This window comes from Tamandua tetradactyla, chromosome 10 (genome assembly GCF_023851605.1).
Source record: "Tamandua tetradactyla isolate mTamTet1 chromosome 10, mTamTet1.pri, whole genome shotgun sequence".
Taxonomy (NCBI): Eukaryota; Metazoa; Chordata; class Mammalia; order Pilosa; family Myrmecophagidae; genus Tamandua; species Tamandua tetradactyla.
This window is the reverse complement of record NC_135336.1, coordinates 58,146,620-58,163,264: the sequence shown is the minus strand read 5'-3', so window position 1 is coordinate 58,163,264 and position 16,645 is coordinate 58,146,620. Positions and strand designations below refer to the sequence as shown.

Below are 16,645 nucleotides of genomic sequence, written 5' to 3'. Positions count from 1 at the left end.
TTCTAATTGGAACATGGTACAAGCATCTTGAACCTAGCATGGCCAAACCTGAATTCATCATCTTTATTCTTTAAACCTTCTCCTCTGGGTTCTCTATCTCAACCCATGCATCATCACCCAACAGGGTGTCATGTTTGACTTTCTCATTGCCTGCTCCTTTACTAGTCTGTGAATTATATGACCTTAATGCCTATAGGATCCCGACTTTTCACCCATATCCATCATCACTTTTCTAGTTATGGTCACTGCCGTTTGTCACTTGGATTACTGCAATAACTTAAACATGAGCTGTGGCTTTTTAAAATAAAATTATGAGGCATACATTTGATAATGCCACTCCACCAATTAAAATTCTTTAAACTTTGCCCTCTGTTTTTTGGGGAAATTCTAAATTCCTCCTATGGTTGAACTATGATAACTTCTGCAAACTGATTTCTCATCCTATTTTTGTCCCTTTTGGGGTGCTATGCTGAGTTCCTTATAATGCATGGAATGTTGCATGACATCCTTTACATTCTAGATTTTTAAGTCACTCTTGTTTACAGGGATTTGCCTAGTTCTGACTTCTAGGAAGACTTTTCTTTTTTTTAATCCAGTTACCAAGGAATTAATTGGTCCTCCCATTATCACAAAAGTCTGAGTTTATTTTTTTATTTCAATATGGTGAAATAACCACCATATTGGTGGTTCTTAACCACATTACATTGCAATAATTTCTGCTCTGTCTTTACTTCCTAGACTGAAAACTCCTTGCTCACCATTTTATTCCTATTTCCTTTTTAAATTTTCACCTGGTGCTTGGAATAAAATGCTCAATAATATGTGTTGATATTGAGTTAATGCTATTGAAGTGCTACATCTTTTTAATCCTCTGAAATAAGTAATGTTTCATTGATTTGATCCTTTTCTATTATATCAGTACCATTGTTCTTTGTACCTGTGCCTTATTTAGAACTTCTATAAAAATGTTACTGATGGCCATAGTCATCCTTGTCTTATTTTTTATGTGGAAAGTGTCTCTTTCTATTATTTCAGCATTAAATATGATGCTGGCTGATATATGTAGCTCATCAGTGATGATGAGAAAGAACTTGTGTATATGACAATCTGTTCAGGGCCTTCTCCAGTCTCTTTAGAAAATCCTTGACGTGGCTCTACCCATCACAAACTTCCCTCTGGATGACACATGTCACTTTTGTAATTGTTTCATTAATATGTTTTCAACCAGACTTAATGTATGAATGCCTGTTTATACCTTGTTCCATACCAAATCCTCAGAACCTAGTGTTGCCTGGCACTTACTAAGCACTCAATAAATATTTGTAAACTAAACTTAGTGAAGTCAGCAGAATTTTATTTTTTGATGTAACTTACATGTTTAATTTTTTATTTCTTAATGTGTTTTCTACTTTTATGCATTATTCTATTTCTTTTTCATTTCTTATTTTTTTATTTTTTGGGCTATGCTTTAGTTGTTTTTAACTTCTTCATTTTAATTGGTCATTTTGTTCTTAATTCTAACAATGTCTACTTTAAGGATTTTTTTCAAAAATATTTTTACCTATATTTGTCTAGTTTTTGAATATTGAAATAAAAAATAATGGAATTGTGAAAAAGATTTATATATGAACAACACATATCCATCCATGTCTCTTCCTTTTTCCTTCTATCTCTCTTTTTCTCTCTTAACTTCTATTGAAACCAATAAAATACCAAGACTGGGAAAATTATGTACCAGTTCTAAAAAAGGTCAAGAAATTTCTGCCAGATCTTATGCTGAAGAGAGTACATAAGGGAAGGGCACAGAAACCTGAAATTTATTGCATTTTCAGAAAGAGATCCTCTAGAAAATAATAGAAAAAGATATCAATATCATCTCATCTATGGCTTTTACTTTAAATGGAAAAATCTGGAAATGAGGACGGGCTACATAAAAGATAAGAGGTAGAAGTAGATCCAGTAAGTTGTCACATTTTAATCCCACTAGTTGGTGTAAAGTGATATGACATTTTTGAGTGATAATTTGACAGTAACATTAAATCCTTAATTATATATACATAACCATATTCCCTATGGTCCTCTTTCTTGGAATTTATTTTAAAAAAATTACAAATGACCATGTACAGTTATGTAAACCAGCAAGCATTGGTTATTTCTTTATTAATAGTAATTGAAAAAATCTGGATGTTCATTTTTAGAAAATTATTTAAATACAATATGATCCATACATGTGGCCCATTTTTTAGTGGGGAAATTTTTAGTATTCCCCCAACATTTCTCTTATGAATGGAATTACCTTGATTAGGAAAGTTTTGTGTGAGAGTCCATGGGCTTGGACAATGACCCTGAGCATATGCTGGAAGAAGAGAGAGAAACAAAGAGGAGCTAACTAAACTACATCCAACTTTTAAACACTAACTTTTAGGTGCGAGATAGAAGAGAGGATAAATCACTTATGATGTCTCTCAAGTAAAAAAAAAATCGGATTATAAAACAGATTACATGTAGTTTATATATGTACCACCTTGTAAAGGATTGAAATTATGTATATATGTGCATGTATGAGGTTGTGTTGAATCTATTTGACATATATAAAAGATGGATGACTAGAAGTAAACACCAAAATGATGAATAAATACTTGTTATTTGAAAACAATTCTAATGGGTACTTTAGGAAATGAGTGAATTTTTTTTCATCTTCTATATTTTCCACATCACCAATGAATATGAATTCCTTCTTTAATCAACAACTTAAAACCAAAGTTTTAGAAATGAAAAATGAAAGCATGTTTTGTCACCTGTATTTTAGATGCTATATCTAGCCCACAATAATTGACAAAATTTTTGGCTTTACAAGCCCAAAGGAAATACGTATTTCTACAGGGTATACATTTTCATCAGAATAAATGCATTTGTATAAACCTTTAAAGTCTCTTAAGATATTTAGAAAATCTTAATTTATTTACTTCAGTGTTCAGTGTCAGACTTCTGGACTATTATTTATTCGTGAATTTGTTTCTAATTTATTATTTTTTAAAGTATTTTTTCTTTTTCTTTCTTTTCTAATCTATTTTTAATTATGAAATATTTCAAACCTATAGAGAAAAATAGACAATAAAATAGTGAATATCTTTCTACCAACCACCAACTTTATCAAATTTTACCCTATGGTTACATTTGCTTCATGTGTTAAAGAAATAAAACACTATGATACAAGGGCAAATTCTGGTGTTTATGACCAAGCACCAGGACTCCAATACTATAATTCACTCTTCAGAGGAAAACATTGCTGCAAATTTGTTGTGAATAACATTTGTCTAATTTTAGAAATTTACTGTATTTAAGGAGTCATACAATCTATATATTTGCATGTTTTAAACTTTTGCATATATTTTTATCATAAGGCATTCAATCTCTGATATGTGGCTTTTTTTCGTTCCCTTTCATTGTTTCATGTATATAACATTCTATATGCATTACTTCAATTTATATATTCATTTTTTGTGAAAATTTTCTTTACATTTTTTATTAGTGTATACATTATAGCATTAAACATTTTTTTTCATGTTTCATTTTGCCCATGTTTGGGAGCTTCTCAGGAGTCATGCTACATGGCATGTGATCCATGGATTAGCAGCAAACACAAATATCACCTAGGATCCTGCTAGAATTGCAGAATTTTGACAGGGATTGTGGGAAGAGGGTGGAGTACAGAGTGACAGTACTCACTCCTTCCATCAGAACAACTATTAAATAGGCAGGAACTGTTTCAAATAACCAATTTGAAATCCTGGAAGTCACAAGAACACTATGCAGCTTCCAGGGAACAGCAGGAGGAAGAGGAAGAGGCAGATAAATTATGGTAAAAGCACTAAATTGCTCTCACAGTACAGTGGCTATTGGGCACTTTTACAGCAGGCTGCTGTAGCATCCAGCCTTTGGCTAGCTTGCTGGTGACAGAAAGGAACATAAAAATTCTCTTCCAAAAGACCAGGGAAGCACAACCAATCACTGATCAAGGCTTTTGATTAGCGGTTTTGGATTGCTGGAGATCTGGCTTGAGGGTGGCCATTATTTCTATCTGCCCCAGTCAAAAGCTATGGCAGAGAAGACTTACAAATGTCACGTTTCTCTAGGGCTGGAGGAAGTGTCATTGAAGGGCTGCATTTGCTGGGCAGGTGGAGAAAACTCAGCTTTCGGGAGCAATGGAAGAAGTTCTGTGCACCCTTCCTGATCTCCCCAGGGCACTTTGGAGCTGGTCCGTGCTGCTTTCATGGGTCCCTGGCCATGTTTCAGTTGGGAAAGACTGATTTGGAAACGTCCTCTCCTGCATGCTCCAGCTCCCAGAATTTGCCCTCCAGGCAGAAGCAGCTTGGGATAATGAAAGGAATGTGTAAAACACTGAGGATAAGTTGTTGGCTTCAAACATCCAGGAGAGGGAGGTCTGTCTCCTGGGAAATGGGACCACCAAACTCCTGTGAACTCCACAACAGCCAACAAACAAAAGCTCAAGAAAAGACACAGGCCCAGAAAGACAGGGAAAGCCCTGCAGATGGCATTCAGCTTGGACAGATGTTCCCAATAGGAGGGCTGAGGTTCAAGAAATTCTCTGTCTTATCATCAACTCATTCTAAAATCAGGAGACATAGTTCTCAAGGAATAACTCCCTGAGATAACATTTAAAAATATTAAAATGTACAGTATGCAACAAAAGTGTACAAGATAAAGAAGCAAGATATGATGACCCATCCAAAGGAAGAGACAAAAAATCCAGAAAATAGAATTAGGAATGCCAAAATGTGAACAGTCTGAACAAAAGCTTTTTAAGAATGATCTTGAAAATGCTCAAGGAGATGAAGGAGAATATGGAGAACTAAAGGACATCAGGAAAACAATGAATGAGCAATATGAGAATCAGGGTAAGAACTAGAAATTTAAAAAGGAACCAACAGGGAAAGCCAGAGTGGATTAGTGGCAGAGTTCTTGCCTGCCATGCCAAAGACCTGTGTTCAATTCCTGGTGCCTGCCCATGTAAAAAAAAAAAAAAGAAAATGGAACCAAACAGAACTACTGGAGTTGAAGACTGCAATGACTGAAGTGAAAAATTCCAAGGAGGGTTTCAGCAGCCTATTGAAGTTGGCAGAAAAAAGAATCAGCATACTCGGAACCTATGGGACACCATCAGGTATACTGATATATACATTATGGGAGCCCCAGAAGGAGAAGAAAGAGCAGAAGGAATATTCAAAGAAATAATGGCAGATAAATTCCCAAACTCAGCCAAAAGATTTGAATATGCACATCCAAAAAGTCCAGAGAACACCAAACAGAATAAACATGAAGAAAAGCACACCCCACCATATACTGGTCAAACTGTCAAATTCAAAGGACAAAAGTAGTTACAGGGGACAAAAACAGTCATTATATACTGATGTGTGTCAATTCAACAAGATGATGTAACACTTATATGTATACATATTATTATATATATATATACACACATATATAATATGTATATTCATCTAACTGCAGAGGCCCAAAATATAAGGAGCTAGTACTGACAGATTTGGAAGGAGAAATAGATGGTTCTGCATTAATAGTAAAATACTTTAATCCACCATTTTAAATAATGGATAGAATAACTAAATAGAAGATTAATAAGAAAATACAGTAATTGAATGATACTCTGAACAAAACAGATTTAATATCTAGACATATCTAGAATACTTAACTCAAAAACAACAGAATGCACATTCTTCTTGCATGCACATAGATCATTCTCCTGAATAGACCATATGTTAGTTCACAGAATAATTCTCAATACATTTAAAAATATTGAAATTGTACAATGTATTTTGTCTGGCCACAGGGATTGAATCTAAAAATCAGGAACAGAGGCAGAAATGGAATCTTCACAAATACGTGGAAATTAAACATATTCTTAAACAACCAGTGGGTTAAAGAGGAAATCACAAGGAAAATTAGAAAATATCTTGAGGTGAATGAAAATGAAAATACAATATAACCAAACTTATGGGATGTGGCAAGGGCATTTAAAACTCCAAATGTTTACATTAAGAAGAAGAAAGATTTCAAATCAGAGACCTAATTTCAAAACTGGAAGAATTTAAAAAAATCTGAAAACTGAGAATTCAGAAATCACATTTATGGCCAAATGATTTTTAAAATGCTTTTTATTGTTTATATCTATACCCATACAAGGCAAAGAAAGAAAAAAGCAATTATTTTCAAAGCATTCTTCAACAAGTAGTTACAGAACAGATCCTAGAATTTCTCATGGGCCACCATTCCATCGTCTCAGATTTTTCCTTCTAGGTGTCCAAAACACTGAGGCTAGAAGGAATATTAATATAGTAATTCAGCAGCCATACTCATTTGTTAAATCCCATTTTCTCTCTTATACCTCCTGCTCCTCCTTTAATCCTTCTCCCAATCTATAGGGATCTTTGGGCAATGCCCATTCTGATTTAGGAACCAAAGAATAGGAAGATGTGATAAACTGATAATCCCGGAGAGGCTGGTTCCTCTGAGTTTTAGGATGTGTCTGATCTAGGAACCTTCCAGGAATTATATTCCAGGAAGGCAAACCTGGTGCATGAAACCTTTATAGAGTCTCAGTTTGAGCCCTAAGTGTTCTTAAGAATCAACAGGAATGATGTCGATTGCACTCAAGCAAACCATGGCAATTAGCAGTATCTGAAGGCTGTATAAGAGCAGCCTGCAGAATAGCCTCTTGAATCCAATTGACCTCTCTTGGCCACTGATGCCCTATTTTATTACACTTCTTTTCCCCCTTTTGGTCAGGAAGGTGTTGTCAATCCCACAGTGCCTGGGCCAGACTTATCCCTGGGAGTCATGCCTCACATCGTCATGTGAACTTTCAGTCCTGAATGGCTTGTACCATGTAGTGGGGAAGGCAACGAGCTTCCATGTAGAGTTGGGTCTAGAGAGAGAGAGGCCACATCTGAGCAAAAAAGAGGCTTCTGGAAGCAACTCATAGGCCTCATTATGAGTAGTCTTAGCTACTCCTCTACAGAAATAAGTTGCACAAGGGCAAGCCTCGAAGTCCAGGACTTGACTTATTTTCTTGACTTATTTTATTGTTTAGGTGCTCTATTTTTTTGTTGCTCATCTGTCTGGTTGTTCTCTCTGTAGTGGAGAGTGGTGTACTGAAATCTCCCTCTATCACTGTTGGAATATCTATAGCTCCCTTCAGTTTTGCCAGTGTTTGCCTTATGTACACTGGAGCTCCTTGATTGAGAGTATAAAAATTATGATTATTATTTCCTCTTGGTGATTTGTCCCTTTTATTAATATGTGGTGTTCTTCTTTGTCTCTTATGCCATCTTTACATTTAAAGTCTATTTTATCTGATATTAGTGTAACAACTCTTGCTTTCTTTTGGTTGCAGCTTACACAGAAGATCGTTTTCATTCTTTCACTTTCAAAAATCTAATTGTGCCCTTGAGTCTAATATGTATCTCTTGTAAATAGCATATGGAGGGATTATTTGAATCTACTCTGCCAGTTTGTATCTTTTAATTGGTGAGTTTGGTCTGTTAATATTCAAAGTAATTACTGTAAAAGCAGTGCTTGTCTCTATCATCTTATCCTTTACTTTTTATTTGTTCAGACTTATATATTCTTTTCCTTCTCTCTTTTTGTCCATTAAATTACCACTGCTCATATTCTTCAATTCTATTCTGTCCTCCAGACCCCCCTCTCCTGTTTTTTTTTCAGCTGACAGGGCTCCCTTTAGTTTCTTGTAGTGTAGCTCTCTTGTTGACCAGTTCTCTAAATCTTTGTTTGTCTTTGAAGAATTTAATCTCTTAATTTTGAAGGATAACTTGGCTGCATTAAGAATTCTGGGCTGAAAGCCTGTCTCATTCAGGATCTTAAATATATCATACTGTTGTTTTCTTGCTTCCATGGTGCCTGCTTAGTAGTCTGAAGTCAGTTGTAGTAGGATGCTTTTCTCCTGCTGCTTTCAGGACTTTTGTTTTTCTTTAACATCTGGCAATTTGGTTAGTATGTGTCTTGAAGTAGGCCTGTTCGGATCTATTCTATTTGGAGTTCATTGGGCCTCTTTGATTTGTGTATTTACATCTTTTATAAGGGTTGGGAAGTTTTCCCTGACTATATCTTCAACTAACTTTCCCATCCCTTTACTCTTCTCTTCCTTCCTGGACACCAATGATTCTTATGTTTGTATGTCTCTTGTTGTCTATGATTTCTCTAAGATACAGTTGCACTTTTTCCATCTTTCTTGCCATTTGTTCTTTGTGCACTCCAGTTCAATTATTCTGTCTTCAAGTTCACTTATTCTTCCTTCTGTTTCTTCAAATCTGCTATCCCATATTTCTAATATATTTCTAAATTTGTCTGCTATATCTTTCAATTCTGTGAGATTTGCCATTTTTATATTTAGTCTTTCAATTTCTTTTTTATGTTCTTCTAGTGTCTTCCTGTGGTAGTTAGGTTCAGGTGTCAACTTGGCCAGGTGAAAGCACCTAGTTCTGTTGCTGTGGACATGAGCCAATGGTACATGAACCTCATCTGTTGTTGATTACATCTGCAGTCGGCTAGGAGGCGTGCCTGCTGCAATGAATGGTTTGATTTAATTGGTCGGCACTTAAATGAGAGAGCTCAGCATAGCCAGCCCAAGCAGCTCAGCATACCTCATCTCAGCACTAGTAGCTCAGCCCAGGCCTTTGGAGATGTGGAAAGAAATCACCCCAGGGAAAGTTATTGGAACCCAGAGGTCTGGAGAGAAGGCCAGCAGAGATCACCCTGTGCCTTCCCCGCATAAGAAAGAACCTCAGTTGAAAGTTAGTTGCCTTTCCTCTGAAGAACTGACAAAATAAATCCCCTTTTATTAAAAGCCAATCCATCTCTGGTGTGTTGCATTCTGGCAGCTAGCAAACTAGAACAGTTCCCAATATCCTTTATTTATTTATAAGTATCCTTAAGTAAAAGTTGTTCCATGTTTTGTGATCCCCTGTGGACCTTTGATTTGGTTATTTGGCAGGGACATTTCTGCTTGGATCTCCCTGTGCTTTGTGATTTATTGTTGTGTTCAAGGCATTTGATGATCTTAATATAGCTATTTTGCAAGTTGACTTCCTTCACTTGTTTAAAGTTTTGTATTTACTTGGTTTTGTGTTGAAGGTTTCCTTTTGCACTGTTTTTACAGTTATTCCTCACAAAACTTAAGTCTGGATCTCATGTAGGAGATCCAATTCAATTTGAGGGTCTATTGGGAGCTAGGCCGGGTCACAGGTAATTCTGTAATAGAATGGCTGCCCACCGTGTGGGAGACCTGGGCACAACTCCCAACCCATGCAACCCCCCACCAAAAAAATAAGAATATAATAAAAATATGAAAAACAACAACAAGAACAACAACAAAACACACCTCAACAGTAGTAGGTCCCAGAGTCAGAGACTCCAAAATATATTGGGAATGAACTCAGGCTGGTGTCCACCAAAGGGAGAGAAAATTTAAGCAAAAATTAAACAATAAGAAAAATAATAATAAAAATAAATGAAATAATGTAGAATAACAAAAAATAATACTAAAATAAGAAATAAAAAATAATGAAATATAAAGTATATTTTAAAATAAAAATAAGGACAATTATACTACTACTAAGAATATTAAAATGTATTTTTTTAAAAAAGGAAAAAGAAAAAACAATATTAGGAAAAAATAATAACCTAGGCAGATAGGGAATTAGAACCCTGAACTAACCTCTTCTTACCAGCAGGTGGGATGCCTGAGTCTCCTCCTCCCTAAGGCACTCCCCTCCTGGACTCTAGTGGGTGGAAGATAGAGTGCATAGACCACGGAGGCTGGATTGCTGATCTCTTCCCCCAGGACAGGGGAGCCAACCAGTGCCTGGAGAATAAGCCTCCTGCCGCACCCAAAATTCAGCAGGCCCACCAGACACTGTATCTGTGGGCCAGCTATTCTATGCACCGGGCAGGGAGATCACGTCTTCCACCGCCACAGACAATTGGTTCCAACTCCACGCTTCCTGGGAGCACTGTCGACTGTGGACCCACATGGAGTTTTCCACAGCCAGAGCAGGGGTAGGTTGAAGCAGAGAGAGGATCAGTTCCCTCCAATTGCACCTCTCCTCACACTGCAGTTTGTTCCTTGGTGGGGATCACAGTCAATTGACCCACCCAGTTCTACTCAACCCAATCCCCCCGCCCAAATGGCCTAGAGACCATGTTTGTTTGCTCACACCCTGGGGCTGCCAGGGTCATTTTCTCCATTTCCCCTATTTTTATTCAACAGAGCAGGAGCAAAGTCAATTCACTCCACTCTGCCATTTTCCTGGAAGTCTCCTTAATGACTTTTTTCCCCGGGAACTGAAACTGGGTCTGCGGTATGGCAAGTGAGAACTCTGCCACTGAACCACCATTGCTTGGGAAAGAAAGAATAGTCTCTTCAATGAATGATGCTGGGAAAGCTGGATCTACATTTTTTTTTAAGCTTTTATTATTGTATAGTATAACATATATATCAAGCAAAGAAATAAAAAAGAAATAATTCCAAAGCACTCTTCAACAAGTAGTTACAGGACAGATCCCAGAGTTTGTCATGGGCTGTGGTATCTTTAACCCATTTTATAATTGGGTGGTTTGTTCTTTTGTTGAGTTGTATGACTTCTTTGTATATATGAAAAATCAAACCTTTGTCCGGTATGTGATTTCTGAATATTTTCTCCCATTGACTTGGCTACTTCTTCACCTTTTTGACAAAGTCTTTTGATGTGCAGAAGCATTTGATTTTGAGGAGTTCCCATTTATCTATTTTTTATTTTCTTGCTTGTGCATTGGATGTAAAGTTTAGGTAATTACCTCCTATTACTAGGTCTTGAAGATGTTTCCTTACATTTTCTTGTAGTAGCTTTGTGGTACTAGTGCTTATATTTAGGGGTTTAATCCACTTTGAGTTAATTTTTGTGTAGGGTGTAAGATAGGGGTCCTTTTTCAATCTTTTGGCTATTAATTTCCAGTTCTTCCATGCCCAAATATTGAAAAGACTATTTTGTTTCAGTTCAGAGGACTTAGGGGACTTGTCAAAAACCAATTGACCATAGATTTGGTGGTCTATTTCTGCACTCCTGGTTCAATTCCATTGGTCAATGGTTCTATTTTTGTGCCAATACCATGTTTTTTGCCCACTGTGGCTTTATAATAGGTTTTAAAGTCAGGGAGTGTTAATCATCCCACTTCGTTTTTCTTTTTTCAGGATGCTTTTAGCTACTCAGAGTCTCTTTCCCTTCCAGATCAATTTGGTAACTACCATTTCCATTCTTCAAAGTAGGTTGTTGGAATTTTTATTGGTACTATGTTGAATCTGTAGATCAATTTGGGGAGACTTGACATCTTAACTATATTTAGCCTTCCTATTCATGAGCAGGGAGTGTCTTTTCACCTGTTTAGATATCCTTTGGTTTTTTTTTTTTTTTTATCAGTTATGTAGTTTTCTGTGTACAAGTCATTTATGTCCCTAGTTAAGTTCATTCCTAAATACTTTATTCTTTTAGTTGCTATTTTGAATGAAATTTTTTCCTTAACTGACCCCTCAGCTAGATCATTGTTTGTGTATAGAAATGTTAAGGATGTTTGCACAGTAATTTTATATCCTGCCACCTTGCTGAATTTGTCTATTAACTCAAGTAACTTTGCTGTAGATTTCTCAGGCTCTTCCAAGTATTGTATCATATCATCTGCAAATAATGAGAGTTTTACTTCTTCCTTTCCATTATGGATGCCTTTTATTTATTTGTCCTGCATGATTGCTCTAGGTAGAACTTCTAGCACAATGTTGAATAATAGTGGTGACAATGGGCATTCTTGTCTTGTTCCTGATCTTAGGGGAAAAGCTTTCAGTCTCTCCCCATTGAGTACGATGCTGGCTATCAGTTTTTCATATAGTTCCTTTATCACATTGAGGTAGTTACCTTTGATTCCTATCTTTTGGAGTGTTTTTATCAGAAAAGGTTCTGAATTTTGTTGAATGCTTTTTCAGCATCAATCGAGAGGATCATGTGATTTTTCCCTTTTGATTTGTTAATGTGCTCTATTATGTTAATTGATTTTCTTGTGTTGAACCATTCTTGCATTCCTGGTACAAACCCCACTTGATCATGGTATACAATTCTTTTAATGTGTTGTTGGATTTGATTTGCTAATATGTAATGAGAATTTTTGCATCTATGTTCATTAGGGAAATTGGCCTGTAATTTTCCTTTCTTATAGCATCTTTACCCAGTTTTGGAATTAAAATGATAGTAGCTTTATAAAATAAGTTAGGTAAAGTTCTTTTTCCTCATTTTTTTTTGTAAAAGTTTGAGCTGTATTGGTGTTAGTTCTTTTTTGAATGTTTGATAAAATTCCCCTGTGAAACCATCTGGCCCTGGGCTTTCCTTCATAAGAAGATTTTTGTTGATTGCTTGAATCTCTTTACTTGTCATTGGTTTGTTGGAATCTTCTATTTCTTTCTGAGGCAGTGTAGCTTGTTTGTGCATCTCCAGGAATTTGTTCATCTAAGTTGTCTAGTTTGTTGGCATTTAGTTATTCATAGTACCTTCTTATGATTTCTTTTATTTCTTCAGGGTCTGTGGTAACACACCCTTCTCATTTCTGATTTTGTTTATTTGCATCCTCTCTCTTTTTTTCTTTGTCAGTCTTGCTAGTGGCCCATCAATTCTATTGATTTTCTCAAAGAACAAACTTTTGGTTTTATTCGTTCTTTCTATTGTTCTTTTGTTCTCCCATTCATTTTGGTTTGCTTTAATCTTTGTTATTTCTCTTCTTCTGTTTGCTTGGGGTTAGTTTGCTGTTCTTTCCAAGTTCCTCCAGGTTTGCTGTTAAGTCCTCAATTTTCCCTCTGTCTTGTTTTTTTTTAATATAGGCATTTAGGGCAATAAATTTCCCTCTCAGTACAGCCTTTGTAATATCCCATAAGTTCTGATAAGTTGTATTCCATTTTTATTCATCTCCAGATAGCTACTGATTTCTGTAGTGATTTCTTCTTTGACCCACTGTTTGTTTAAGAGTGTGTTATTTAATCTCCATATATTCATGAATGCTCTTGTTCTTTGTTCAGGAGAAGTTTTCAGACCTCTTTCTCCTGTCCTTTTTTAAATTTTTTTCAGCCAGCTTCATTCCATTGTGATCAGAGAAAGTACTTTGAATAGTTTCAAGGTTTTTAAATTTATAAAGACTGGTTTTGTGCACCAGCATATGATCCATTCTGGAGAATGTTCCATGAGCATTGGAGAAGATTGTATATCCTTGTGGTTTGGGGTGCAATGACCTATATATCTGTTAGGTATAATTCATTTATCAAGTTACTTAATTTCTCTATTTCCTTGTTGATTTTCTGTCTGGTTGTACAGTCTATAGAGGAGAGTGGTGTAATTGAAGTCTCTTACAATTAGTGTTGAAACATGTATCACTCCCTTTAGTTTTGCCAATGTCTGTCTTATGCACTTTGGAGCTCCTTGACTAGGAGCATAAACACTTATGATTGTTATATCTTCTTGGTGAATTGACCCTTTAATTAGTATATAGTGTCCTTCTTTGTCTCTTATGATGTCTTTACATTTAAAGCCCATTTTGTCTGATATTAGTATAGCTACTCCTGCTTTCTTTTGGTTACAACTTGCATGGAAAATCTTTTTCCAGCCTTTCACTTTCAATCTATTTGTATTCTTGTGCCTGATATGAGTCTCTTGTAAGCAGCATATAGCTGGATTATGTTTCTCAATCCATTCTGCCAATCTGCATCTTTTAATTGGTAAGTTTAGTCTGTTAACATTCAAAGTTATTACTGAAAAGGCATTTCTTGAATCCACCATCTTATTTTTTTAAATTTTATTTGTCAAATATATATATTCTTTTCCCTCTTTCTACTTGTATTCTTCAAAGTACCCTTAGTGGTAGTTTTCAATTCTTTGCCCTTTTCCAGACCTCCCTCTCCTGTCTTTTTTTTTCAGCCAACAGATCTCCTTTTAGTATTTCTTGTAGGATCAGTCTCTTGTTGACAAATTCTTTCAGGATTTCTCTGTCTGTGAAGACTTTAATCTCTCCCTCAGTTTTGAAGGACAGTTTGGCTGGGTACAGAATTTTTGGCTGGACGTCCTTCTCTTTCAGGAACTTGACTTTATCATACCACTGCCCTCTAACTTCCAGGATGCTAGTTGAGTAGTCTGAACTCAGTCATATATGGTTTCCTTTGTATGTAGTAGAATGTTTTTCTCTTGCTGCTTTCAGGATTTTATGCTTCTCCTCAACATTTGACAGACTGATTAGTATTTGTTTTGGGGAAGGCCTTTTTGCATTTATTCTGTTTGAAGTTCATTGGGCTTCTTTGACTTGTATATTTGTTCTCTAACAGGGTTGAGAAATTTTTTCCCATTATATCATCAACTAACTCTTCCTAGCCCTTTACTCCTCTCTTCTCCTTTTGGGACACCAATGATTCTTTTATTTGCGTGTTTTGTTTTGTCTATCAATTCCCTGAGAACCAATTCAATTTTTCCCATCTTTTTTACCATTTGCTGTTTTGAGTCTTTGAAGTCAGTTATCCTGTCCTTGATATCACTTATTCTTTCTTCTGTCTCTTCAAGTCTGGTGCCTCTAATATATTCTTTATTTGGTCAACAGAGTCTTTAATCTCCTTGATATCTGCTATTTTTCTATTTATTCTTTCAAATTCTTCTTTATGCTCTTCTACTGTCTTCTTGATCCCCTTTATGTCATTTGCCATTCCACTTATTTTATTAAATAGAATGTATGAACATCTTTGATTAGCTATTCCAATGTCTGTGTCTCCTTTGGTGTCTTAATTTGGTCATTAGGCAGGGCTATCTTTGTCTGCCTTATGATATGTTTAGTGATCTTCTGCTGTCTTCATGGCATGTAAATATTTTGATTGATTTACTTTGGGAGTTGATTTCTTTCTGTAGTCTAAGGCCTTGTGTTTGTGGGATGGTTGTACAGCAGGGAGCAGGTTTTGGGGTGGGGCCCTCAGTACTGTGATTTCTTTCAGAGCAGGTATAGGTGCAGGTTGAAGATATTACATTGATGCTTGTGAACGTGGGCACCCAGCGGCCAGGGAGGATGTAGCTGTGTGGGTGCACTGGTATGGGGTGTGTAACCCTGGTGTGCACTGGTCTAAGGCATGGGGTCCTTTGCGTGCATGCATAAAGCTGTGGCCACAGGTCTTATGCCTTCATGGATTGGGGACCGATGTGACTCGGCTGTGTAGGTCAGCACTTTCGCAGAGCGGGGATGTGTGACTGAGGGCTGTGCACATACATGTTTCTAGGACTGTTGTAAAGTGTGGTTCCCAAAGCTGAATGATGTGATTGGGGCCCCATGCACATATGTAGGCATAGGAGTAAACTGATGTGCACAGCTTGGGTCAAGGGGAGGCTGTACGACACTATGGGCAGGTGAGCAGGATTAGCCTGGGTATGAAGGTTAGTGCCTGCAGCCTTTATGTGCTTGCAATAACCTGGAGGGAACAGGGAGGGGAAGGTAATGCTCAGGAGGGGTGTAGGAGAGGTAGGTTGACCTGCACTTGGAGAGGGGCTGTGGGGCAGGTACATGCACTGGGGGCTGCTGAGGTGGGGGCACCTGGAGCATGGGGAGTGGGAGTGGATGACCAGGTTTGGGTGCATGGGGTGTGGGGTGAGAGGCTAGATATGGGGCTGTGGTGGTGAGGGTAATGTACCCAAGGAATGTGGCTTGGCTTACTTCCTAGTCCTTGGCTCCTGTCCAGGCAGTCCCACAGGCTCTGTGCCTCCATGCCAAGCTCCTGTTTTCTGCAACCAGAGTGCCCTATGAGGTGCAGAAAACTCTCCCAGATCAGCTGCCCTCCTGAATCATTGCCTCAGTTGCCCTCCTGCCCCTTCTCTAATTTTTCCATGGAGCAAGGCTAATCTCAAGCTATGCTATTCAGCCATCTTCTTGGAAGTTCCTGGATCTACATTTGCAAAGGAATGAAGCAGACCCTCTATCTCACAGAATATAAAAAAAAATCAACTCAAAATCAACCAAGACAAATATAAAAGCCAGAACTCTCAAAGCTGTAAAGAAAATGTAGAGAAGCAACTTTAAGATCTTGTGTTAAGCAAGGTTTTCTTAGATTTTACACCCAAAGCATAAGAAACAAAAGAAGAAATAGATAAATGGAACCTCACCAATATTAAAAACTTTGTGCCTCAAAGGAAACTTATCACGAAAGTAAAATGACAGCCTACACAATGGGAGAAAATATTTGGAAACCACATATCAACAAAAATTTAATAGCCAGAATACATGAAGAAATCTGGGCTGGTTTGAAACTGTCATTTACCCCAGAAAAGCCATGTTCTTTAACCCTGATTTAATGTTGCTGGCTGGAATCTTTTTTTATTGTGTCCCTGGAGATGTGTCTCCACTCATTCAAGGTGGGTACTTTAAGAGGAAACCATTTTGGAAAAAGCTTTGAACTGACACAGGTAGAGAAGCTTAGAGATGAAGAAAGAAAATGCCCCCAGGGAAGCTGTTTGAAGAAGCCAGGAGAGAAAGCTCGCAGATATTGCCATTTGCCTTC

General features: G+C 37.0%; 1 protein-coding gene across 2 annotated transcripts in view; it reads left to right on the top strand.

Annotated features, from left to right (window-relative positions):
- CSNK2A2IP (casein kinase 2 subunit alpha' interacting protein) overlaps positions 1-16,645 on the top strand; it is a 287,809-nt gene that overhangs the window by 138,624 nt on the left and 132,540 nt on the right. The window lies entirely within an intron of this gene.